We start from the raw sequence: 10332 nt of genomic DNA, 5'->3' as shown, positions 1-10332 counted from the left end.
GGAGAGTCTTGCTTCTCCGATTCTGTGAACGTCGCAGCCTGTCTGTCAGCCCCAGTGACAAGGATGCAAGGGCAGAGCCTGTAATCAGCCAGGCTGTTGTCTCCACTGCCTCCGTGTCCCCATTCCACCGCTGACTCCCTATTCCCACACTGCTTCCCAAGGCAGGGGGTCCTCGCGGTCCCCGAACACACACACCTCCCAGATTCAGATCTTAGCTCACACCCGCCCCCCACCTGGAACACACCTCTGCTCCCCTACGAATGTCCACATCCTCGCCTTCCATCTGTGGGAGCCTGAGGGCTGCTGTAAACCCGGTGAGCTGTCACCCTGTGGTCTGTCCTCCCACGGGTAAGCCTGGTGATCCTGGAAGAGACAGAGGACTGAGGATACAGTCTTAATGTGGGAGAGTAAGCCCAGACCAGGCCAGGCCAGTCCAGGTCCTTCTGCTGCTGGGTGGGGTGGAGCTAGGGGCTGTTGGGGGAGCAGTCGAGGTCAGCTTTCTTGCCCTGGGTCCCCAAATGGGAGTTGGACTAAACGGTTGTTGGGGGTAGGGGAGCTCCTTTCATCAGGCGTGCTGTGATCCCAAATGGCTTGTGTCTTGGGGTACAAGGTTTTCTGGCCCTGGGCTGGACTGTGAACTGTGTGGAAGAGGCCCCCGTGTCCCTCATCCCTCACCCCCGCTAAAGTTGCACGGGGACCGAGGAAGAAATGAAGCTGTTAACAAAAGTGTGAGGTGCGTAGGGTGTTTTGCCCCATGCACAAATGGGATGGGACAGGGAAATGATTTAGACTTGGTACCAGGAATGGGGTATGTGGCTGGGGGGGTGGGGCGGCTGGCAGGGGCTGCTCTTCCTCTGCTGTGAAATGAATTCTTCGGTGTGATTCCAGGCTGTGCATAAAATGGGCGAGCATCCCGCGAGTCCACGGATGGTAGTGCTGGTAGGATATGAGAGGGCAAATTCATATTCAGAATACAGGTGGGCACCAGCGAGCCCGTGACGGAGACGCGGCAATGTGCTGAAGCTGCCACCAGGTGGCAGGCTAGTCCCCAGGGAGTGCTCCTGGGGGTGGGGGGTGGGGCGCACTGGGCCAGGTGCTGGTCTCGCAGTTTTCACAAAGGGGGCCTTCAGGAGGGTAAAGAATTCACCTGTCAATGCAGAATCCATCTGTCAATGCAGGGTAAAGAATCCACCTGTCAATTCAGGAGACGCAGGTTCGATCCCTGGGTCGGGAGGATCCCCTGGAGGAGGAAATAGCAACCCACTCCAGTGTTCTTGCCTGGGAAATCCTGTGGACAGCGGCGTCTGGCTGTCTACAGTCTGCTGCTGCTGCTGCTAAGTCACTGCAGTCGTGTCCGACTCTGTGCGACCCCATAGACAGCAGCCCACCAGGCTCCCCCCGTCCCTGGGATTCTCCAGGCAAGAACACTGGAGCGGGTTACCATTTCCTTCTCCAGTGCATGAAAGTGAAAAGTGAAAGTGAAGTCGCTCAGTCGGGCCACAGTTTAGGGGATGGCAAATGAGTTGGACACGACCTAGTGACTGAGCCCTCCAGGAGGGCAGAGCCTTGCTCACAGGAACTCATCACCCATGGGATGAGGACACACAGGCTGCTGGCCCCACATAGCTGGGGGTGCATATCAAAGGAATTATTTCAGTGAGCCCAGACTCTTGCATCTTCCCAGACACAGAAAACTGCTAAGTTCCTTAACCTGAGATATCCAGTTTCTTTTGTTAACAGTAATCTTCTGATGTTCCGACTACCTGGTCTTTGTCACAAAAGCTCCTATCCCTCTTGGCTCCTCACTGCTTCCTCTTTGAACAGTTTCTCAGGATTATCTGAGATACTGTATTCTGGGCTTAAGTCCTTAGATTTGTCCACCAAATAAAACATAACTTTTAGGTTGTGCTTCCCCCCACCCCCACCCCCGCCAGTTGACAGGGGCTTCAAAGCCAGTTGCAACAGGAGAAGGCTAGATGGTGGCAGGGAGGGCTGTATTTTCAGAACTCAGAGGTCCTTGAGGTCTCTTCACGTTATAGTCACAAGCCCCAGAACACAAGACAAATCGTCTCAGCAAAATCTTAGGCTGTCCCTAGGTTGCCTGGTTTCCTCAACACCTCCCTCCACTCATCCAGATGCCCAGTGAGGGGTGATGACTCACCTGAGATCACACGGGGCAGGTGAAGAGTGGCCGTGTAAGTGTGACGTGTCGAGGGGAGGGGCTGGAGCTTTGGCGGGGGGGGGGGGTCAGGGTGGTCAGCGTTTAGTCCTCAGGGGACAGACAGTGTGGGGGGTGGTCAGGGGGGTCAGCGTCCAGCCCCCAGGGGACAGACAGTGTGGGGGGTGGTCAGGGGGGTCAGCGTCCAGCCCCCAGGGGACAGACAGTGTGGGGGGTGGTCAGGCGGGTCAGGGTCCAGTCCTCAGGGGACAGACAGCATGGAGGGAGGTGGTCAGCAAGATCAGTGTCCAGTCCTCAGGGGACAGAGTGTTGGGTCATGCCCACAGATGGATGGCCACCCAAGTGGGGTTCTAGGCACTGGGCGTGTAGCTGTGACCATGACCAGCCATGGCTCCTGCTCTCGAGAAGAGATAGTCAAACATAACCACTTATTTCAGATCATGGTAAGTGCCACACGAAGGAGATAAAATGGCATTAGAGAGTGACCGGGGCTGGGGGCTGCTTCAGCTTAAGTGCCAGGGAAAGAGGCCTCTCCAACAGGGGGGTGGTGAGGGTTAAGACCTGAATGTCAGGGGCTTCCCTGCAGATCCAGTGGCTAAGACTACACCTTCCCAATGCAGGGGGCCCAGGTTTGGTCCCTGGTCAGGGAACTAGGTCCCACATGCCGCAACTAAAAGTCTTGCATGCCACAGGAAAGATCGAGGATCCCTCATGCTGCAACTGAGACCTGGTGCAGCTAAATAAATGTGTAAAAAATTTTTTTAAAGACCCAAATGGCAAAAATATCTGGGAGAAGAAGCAGGAAGTTCAAGTAAAACAACCGAGATACATTTCCTATGTACCAGGCACTGTTCAAGAGAATTGCATGAATTCACTCTAAGCTCATTAGCACCACATGAGGTAGGAAGATTGTCATTGCCATCTGACAGAAGGAAACTGAGGCACCGAGGTCAAGTAACCCCAGTCAGTGATGGACCCTACCTGACCCAGGTAGTCTGGCTGCAGAACGGGCTGCTCCGCTTCTCAAAGGCATTGGCAGGGAGTGAATGAGCCTGGCAGCAGAATCTGGGTGCAGGGGTGTGGGTAGAAATGGCAGCCCGCTCCTCCCAAGAGAAGTCTCCAGGCTCGCACCAGCTGGCACCAGAGCCGTGGCAGGGTCTCCAGGACCCCCTCCTGCCCTCCCCTCCTCACCCCTCCCATCTGGAAGCCCTGAAATGCCTGCTCCCCGCCCCCAGCCTCTCGGTTCACAGCTAACTGGGCCACCTCATTCTAAAGGGATTTGACTCCTGGAGACAACAGGAGACCGGTGAGAAAGGGTTTAGGGATTAGACAGCGATACCCGGGAAGGGAAGGGACTTAATCAGGGGGCTCGGGTGTGGGAAGTGGGGCGGGGAGAGGATTTGTGTCTTCGCAAAGCCCGGGTGGACTGAGGAAGTGAGGAGGAAGCGGGTGTCCTGGGAAGGACGGGCCGGGTTTCTCACGTTCCGTGTGCCTTCAGGAATAATCCAGGAGAGACCAGAGCACTCAGCAGGTCCCCCCCCCCCCCCCGCTGTGTGCACCCACTGCTTTTCCAGCCATTATTTCGCCCGGAATTCTCACAGCAGCCCCAGGAGCGGGGCGAGGATCAGCTTTCTCCCCAGGTGACCAGCGCCGAGAGGGCCGGTGACTTTGCTGCCGGAGGAGCTGGGTTTGGCCCCCGGACTCCTCGCTGCCGCTCCCGGTCCGCTGCCTCTGCCCTTGCAGCATCAGTGCGGGGTGGGAGGCAGCGAGCCTGTCCACCGGGAAAGCAGGGGGCGGCAGAGAGCAAACTGTGAGGGAATTGACACGTTGCCATCCTGTATTCTGGGCAGCCAGGCAGGACTGTGGCTGGACCCTGAGGGCTCCTTAGCCCACCCTCTCCCTGATACGTACCCCTCCCCCCAAGGGAAATCCTTATGTGGCCCTCTGACCTTCAAGGGCACACTTGTCCATAGTCTGAACTCACCCTGTTGGATATTCCACTCTTGTCCAACCTCCAGGATACCCCAGGTCTGACCTGGATAAAGACCAGCAACCCCCATCCAGCTCAAGGATTTCAGAATAGCAACCCCCACCTCCAACACTCAGAGATGGGCAACAGAGGATGAGATAGTTGGATGGCCTCACTGATGCAATGGACATGAACTTGGGCAAACTCCGGGAGATGGTGAGGGACAGGGAAGCCTGGCGTACTGTAGTCCATGGGGTCAAGAAGAGTCAGACACAACTTGGAGACTGAACCACAACACCGCTCAAGGGTCCTTCCCGACAGCTGGCCCTCCTACCTTTATGCCCCGCCAAGCCCTGACTCTTTATGTGGCCCCCACCCCTATACACTTCTCCACAGGTGGATCTCAGTCTGGGCGTGCCCCTCTCCAACACTGTAAGTTGCCTGAAGGCATCTTTTTACTCCACGATTAGCACACTGCTCAGTTAAATATGTACCAGATGTGTGAATGAACAGGGCTTCCCAGGTGTCACAGTGGTAGAGAATCTGCCTGCCAATGCAGGAGATGCAGGTTTGATCCCTGGATCCGGGAGATCCCCTGGAGAAGGAAGTGGCAACCCACTCCAGTATTCTTGCCAAGATAATCCCATGGACAGAGGAGCCTGGTGGGCTATAGTTCATGGGGTCACAAAAGAGTCAGACACGACTGAGCATGCACACATGAGTGAATGAATGAATGAATGAATGAATAAATGGTCTCCAGGCCTCCTGCTCCCTCCTGTCTGGCCGACTCCTGCTCAGCCATGGCATCTCTGGGGAATCTAGGATGCTCCTTACCCCCCGACTGGACAGGGACCCTCCCGTCTGCACCCATTAAGGCAGCACTGACCGCTCTGTACTGAATGGTCTGTTGCCTTGGCCGTCTCCTGTGGAACAGGAACTCCCCGGGGGGCAGGACCTCTGACGTGTCCCCCGCCTGGCCCCACTCCTGCTGCATATGTGCTTGTGGAGCCAAGGTATGACAGGGGCTCAAGCTCTGAGCTCCACTCGGGAGCCTGGGCTGCCTGGATGGGGCGGGCAGGCAGGTAGTGGAGCGAGTCCCTCACCGCAGCGGCCTCAGCCTGCCGCTGTCCCCTCCGCTGTCCCTGGCAGTGCAGATCTGTTTATTCTTCCCCCACTTGTGTCAGAAGAAGACTTGAGGCAGCACGTGGCAGGGCCGGCAGAGGCTCAGAATCCGGGCCTTTCTGCACGGCCTCCCACAAGCACAAGGGCTTTCCGGAGAGTTCCAGCTGCCCCAGCCCCCTGCAAGTAGAGCGTTCCACAAATATTTGTTGAAGGGTTTAAAGGACTGTTCTCTCCGACTCTCGAATCACCATGCCAATCTCCGCACCACCCCTTGCCTGTTGGCACCACAGAGCCAGAGGGCAGGGCACCCTGGGGCCTCTGACCTCCTGGTCAAGGCCCTTGTTTCAGAGAAGGGTCATCTGAGGCCCAGAGGTCAAGGGCAGATGACCCCAAGGAGGCCCCTTGCTAAATGGCCACTGCGGCACATTCACTCCACAATCCTAAATGAAGAGGAATATAAACAAAGAATACACATAAGTGTAAAACTGAGTCACTCTGCTGAACAGTGGAGATTGGCACAACATTGTAAATCAACTGCACTTCAGTTAAAAATAAAACAAGGAAACACGACTTCCCTGGTGGTCCAGTGGTTAAGAACCCGCCTGTGAGTGCGGGAGACTCGGGTTTGATCCCGGGTCCGGTAAGATCCCACACGCTGAGGGACAGCTACTGAGCCTGTGCTCTAGAGCCCCTGAGCCACAATGATTGAGACCCCTCGCGGCAGGCATGGGCTCTGAAGTGTGGACCACCAAAGCCCGCGTGCCTAGAGCCTGTGCTCCACAGCCAAGAGCAGCCCCCACTCACGGCCACCAGAGAAAGCCCGCGTGCAGCAGTGAAGACCCGGCACGGCTAAAAATACGTAAATAAAAACAGACAAACAAAAAAGAGCGGCCTAAAGCCCAGGCTCTGGACTCCCAGTCCAGGGCTCCTGTCTGGGTTCAGAACTGCCTCCTGCAGGAATCTCCAGCTCCGGGTATTACCTCTTGAGACTAAAACTGTTACCCACACACCTCCTCAGCTCTGGGTCCCAGCAGCCTTCTTTGCAGCTGTCTGCACGCCCATGCCGGCGGGGTTCGCTGGAAACGGCACACCCATCACAGAGCTGGCAAGAGGCAGGGCCTGGATCTCACCTCGGGCCTGCCTGCCTCGCGAGGCTGGGCTCTTTCTGTAGGGCTGGGCCGTGCCTCATCGTCACCACTCCAATACAAAGCGGTCAGTGTCAAGGCCAGCAGAGAGGGGGCTACTGGTTGGCGGAGGTCATGCTGGGCCGGGAGGACCAGGGCGAGGCTGCTGGAAACAGGATTGGATCAGGCTCTGAAGGCCAGGGAGGTCGTGGCCGGAGGAAACGGGAGAGGGAAGCAGCTCTGAAGAGGCACGAGGGCAAATCTGAGGAGCAGCTGGGGGCTTCTCGGACTGAGACAAAAGTGTGCGGCGGGAAGGAGAGACCGTCGAGGCCACGGGAAAGCTGGAGTGAGCTGGGCGTAAGGCCTTGACTGCAAGTCAGTGAGCTTGGGCTGATCCCTGCAGACGGCACTAGGGAGCCATTGCAGATTCTTGAGCAGGGGAGCCACATACTCAGATGGGGATTGGGGGATGGAGAAAAGGTGGGGATGTGGAGGAGGGAGTCTGGGGGATGGAGAAAGGTGGGGATGTGGAGGAGGGAGTCTGGGGGATGGAGAAAGGTGGGGATGTGGAGGAGGGAGTCTCGCTAAGTAACCAGCCTGGAGAAGTTTCATTTTTGTAGATAATAAAAGGCAGAGACATCACTTTTCTGACAAAGGTCTGCATGTATAGTCAAAGCTATGGTTTTTCCAGTAGTTATGTATGGATGTGAGAGTTCGACCGTAAAGAAGGCTGAGTACCGAAGAATTGTTGCTTTCGAACTGTGGTGCTGAAGACTCTTGAGAGTCCCTTGGACAGCAAGGAGATCAAACCAGTTAATCATAAAGGCAGTCGGTCCTGAATATTCATTGGAAGGACTGATGCTGAAGCTGAAGCTCCAATACTTTGGCCACCTGATGTGAAGAGCTGACTCACTGGAAAACACCCTGATGCTGGGAAAGATTGAGGGCAGGAGAAGAAGGGGGTGACAGAATACTAGATGGTTGGATGGCATCATTGACTCGATGGACATGAGCTTGAGCAAGCTCTGGGAGTTGGTGATGGACAGGGAAGCCTGGTGTGCTGCAGTCCATGGGGTCACAGGGTCAGACATGACTGAGAGACTAGACAACAACAAAATATATAATAAATAAATATATAGTCTAGATTTTGATTCCAGGACTTATATGATCAGATTGGCCATTCCACTGGACTGGAGATAGGTAAATTTCAGTGGAGAAACAGGCAGCCCCAAGGCTTGAGAAGGATACTTCATCTAGGCCTTCACAGTAGGTAACTCCAGATACCCTGGGAGAGGGGGCTTGGTTGGGGCTGGAGACTGCTGCTGAAAAGTGAAAAATGTTAGTCGCTCAGTCATGTCCGACTCTTTGCAACTCCATGGACTGTAGCCCACCAGGCTCCTCTGTCACCGAATTTTCAAGGCAAGACCACTGGAATGGGTTGCCATTTCCTCCTCCTGGAGATCTTCCCGACCCAAGGATTGAACCCGGGCCTCCCACGTAGCGGGCAGATTCTTTACCACCTGAGTCATGTTTGCTGCTGGGTAAATGTTTTCCTTGTTGCTCCTGGGCAGCCTCTCCAGGAAGCTCCCAGGCCAGTCCACACTCTAGCCCATGGGCACCTGGGAGCATTTGGCCCAGAAGCTGAGGACTTGGGTTCAAGTCACAACTGTAGACACTCTCATGTGACCAGATTTCTCCCTCGGGTTCCTCAAGAAGTCACCTGACCTACCCGCCTTAGAGGGTCATCATGGGCTTAAATGACAAGCCAGTTCTGAGAACGCCTTGTCGTCTGCAGAGTGCTGAACCAACACGAGGGGTTGTTCCAGTTTCCTTTGAGTAGGCCCTTCACTGAAAAGTTCACCTTGCGCCTGAAAGGGTCTTAAAGAAAGATCTCAGCCAGGCATGCAGCAAGGCAGGGGGCTGTGCCCTGCCTGGAGCCAAAGCCGATGAGTCTGTAGCCAGGGCAGGACGGCAGGAGCTCTCGGGTGGCCTCGGCCTGCGATGACATGGAGCGGAGCTTGGGTTCCCAGCTGGGTCACTGCGGTGGAAGTACCAGATCCTAGGCACTAAGCCAGTGGTCAGTGACAAGAGCCCTGGCCCTCTGGCTTTGCAGAAAAGAATTCTCACAAAGACGGAAAGTCGTGAAACAGTGAAGTATTAAGAGGAAAAAAAAAAAGTACATTACATGTGGATAGATAGACACATGAGCAGACTCAGAGAGCGAGTCCCTGAGTTGCATCCTCGTGGCACTTTGAATTACTTTTATGGGGGCATTTCTTCCGGGTTTCCTTTGGCCAGTCATTTTGACTTGCCTGGTTCACGTTCGTATTTGGTTTATCTCAGGGTCCTCCCATGTGTACACACGCATCTCTTAGCCAAGATGGATTCTACCGAAAAGGGGTCTGGGTAAAACATCCTTTGACATAACTCCCCTTTGGCCTCCCAGGAGCCTTTCTGCTCATGTGTGGTCAGGGAAGTCTCCTGACTTCAAAAACAAGAAATATGTGGTCTGGGCAGGGTCCAGCCCCCTTGCTTTAATTGTCCCGCTATTCTGGTCTTGGAGTTTCGGGCAATAGGAAATGAATCTCCAACTTCTTTACCCTGGGGGGGGAGGAGAGGCCCATTTACCTCCTGCCCCACTAGGACTGCCTGAAAACGCCTTGCAGGGGTGGGGATAGGGGCCTCTCGGCCACCAGGGTGGACCCAAGACCTTCACCTTGTGCCCGGCTGCAAACCTCACAGCGGAGGCCATGCCAGGCGCAGAGCGAAGTCCTCCCAAGCATCTTTCAGAAGCCTGCTGCAGCCTGCCTCTGCCTTCTAACCCAGACAGCAGGGGGCTGTGTGCTTCCCACTCTTCTGGAGCCAGCGCAGAGGTGGCAGGGGCTTGGCTCTGGGCCTCTCTCTGCGTGAATTCCAGCCAGCAAAGGGAGGGTGCAACTCTGCACCTTCCATGTGCCAGGCAGTGGGCAAAGCTCTTCTCATCAGTCACGCCACTGATACCTTTGTGGGCAGGCCACAGCTTTTTCGGGCCTCAGTTTCCACAGCTGTTACGTTAGGTGAGTTAGTTGCTTGATCCTTGAATGATCTGTGTTTAAGTCTCCGTCCCCGGGCTCCCACCTCAGTGCCCATGAGAATGTTTCCTGCATTCACTCATTCATTCATTCACTCAGTATTCATTTATGGAGCAGCTCCTGTGTGCAATACGCGGTGTGGGGGAAGGGGCCTGTGGGGATTCCAGGGTGAGTAAAACAGGGTCCTGTTCCCAAGATCTCACGGTCTAACAGCACAGATGCCCCTAAGCAAGGCCACATCAAGGTCCCGCTGGGCTTCCCAGTTTATTCCTTCTCTCCTCTCGTGTCTGGTTGTAGCCATGCTTCCCACCTACCACCAAAACTTTGTTCGTGCCATCATGCCAGCATGGAATGACTCTCCTCTGCATTTCCTTCCACCCCAGATTTTCTTTCTAAAGTTCACTTATTTGGTTGTGTCAGGTCTCAGCCGCGGCACATGGGGATTTCATCACAGCACGTGGGCTCTCTATCGCGATGCACGGGCTCTGGCGCTCAGAAGCTTACTTGCTTGCATGGCATGTGGGATCTTCGCTTCCCTACCAGGGATCGAACCCAAGTCCCCTGCATTGCAAGGCAGATTCTCAACCACTGGGCAGCCAGGGAAGTCCCCCACCCCAGATTTTTAGGGCCCAGTCCAATGGTACTCCCTCCATGAAGCCTTTTCTTTGCGACATTTATCTCGTCCTTGTATTCTAGCTCCTTAAGGGAGCCTGAGTATTAGTGATCTGTGGCCCAGAAAATAGGCCCAAGTGCCAGACATCAGGGCGTGCGTGCGTGCTTGCTAAGTCACTTCAATCGTGTCAGACTCTGTGTGACCCTATGGACCATAGCCCACCAGGCTCTTCTGTCTAAGGGATTCTCCAGGCA

At 55.3% G+C, this 10332-nt stretch overlaps 1 long non-coding RNA gene across 1 annotated transcript; it reads right to left on the bottom strand.

Moving 5' to 3' along the window:
• LOC122693331 lies at positions 1-6374 on the bottom strand. Its single transcript, XR_006340876.1, has 3 exons — positions 6251-6374; positions 245-363; positions 1-42 (listed from the first exon to the last, which is right to left on the bottom strand). It is a non-coding gene; the product is annotated as an uncharacterized LOC122693331 (long non-coding RNA).
• Between the last annotated feature and the right edge of the window lie 3958 nt (positions 6375-10332).

The sequence above is a fragment of the Cervus elaphus genome, chromosome 5, assembly GCF_910594005.1.
Source record: "Cervus elaphus chromosome 5, mCerEla1.1, whole genome shotgun sequence".
Classification (NCBI taxonomy): domain Eukaryota; kingdom Metazoa; phylum Chordata; class Mammalia; order Artiodactyla; family Cervidae; genus Cervus; species Cervus elaphus.
The sequence above is the reverse complement of the archived record's forward strand: the minus strand, read 5'-3'. Positions and strand labels throughout refer to the sequence as shown.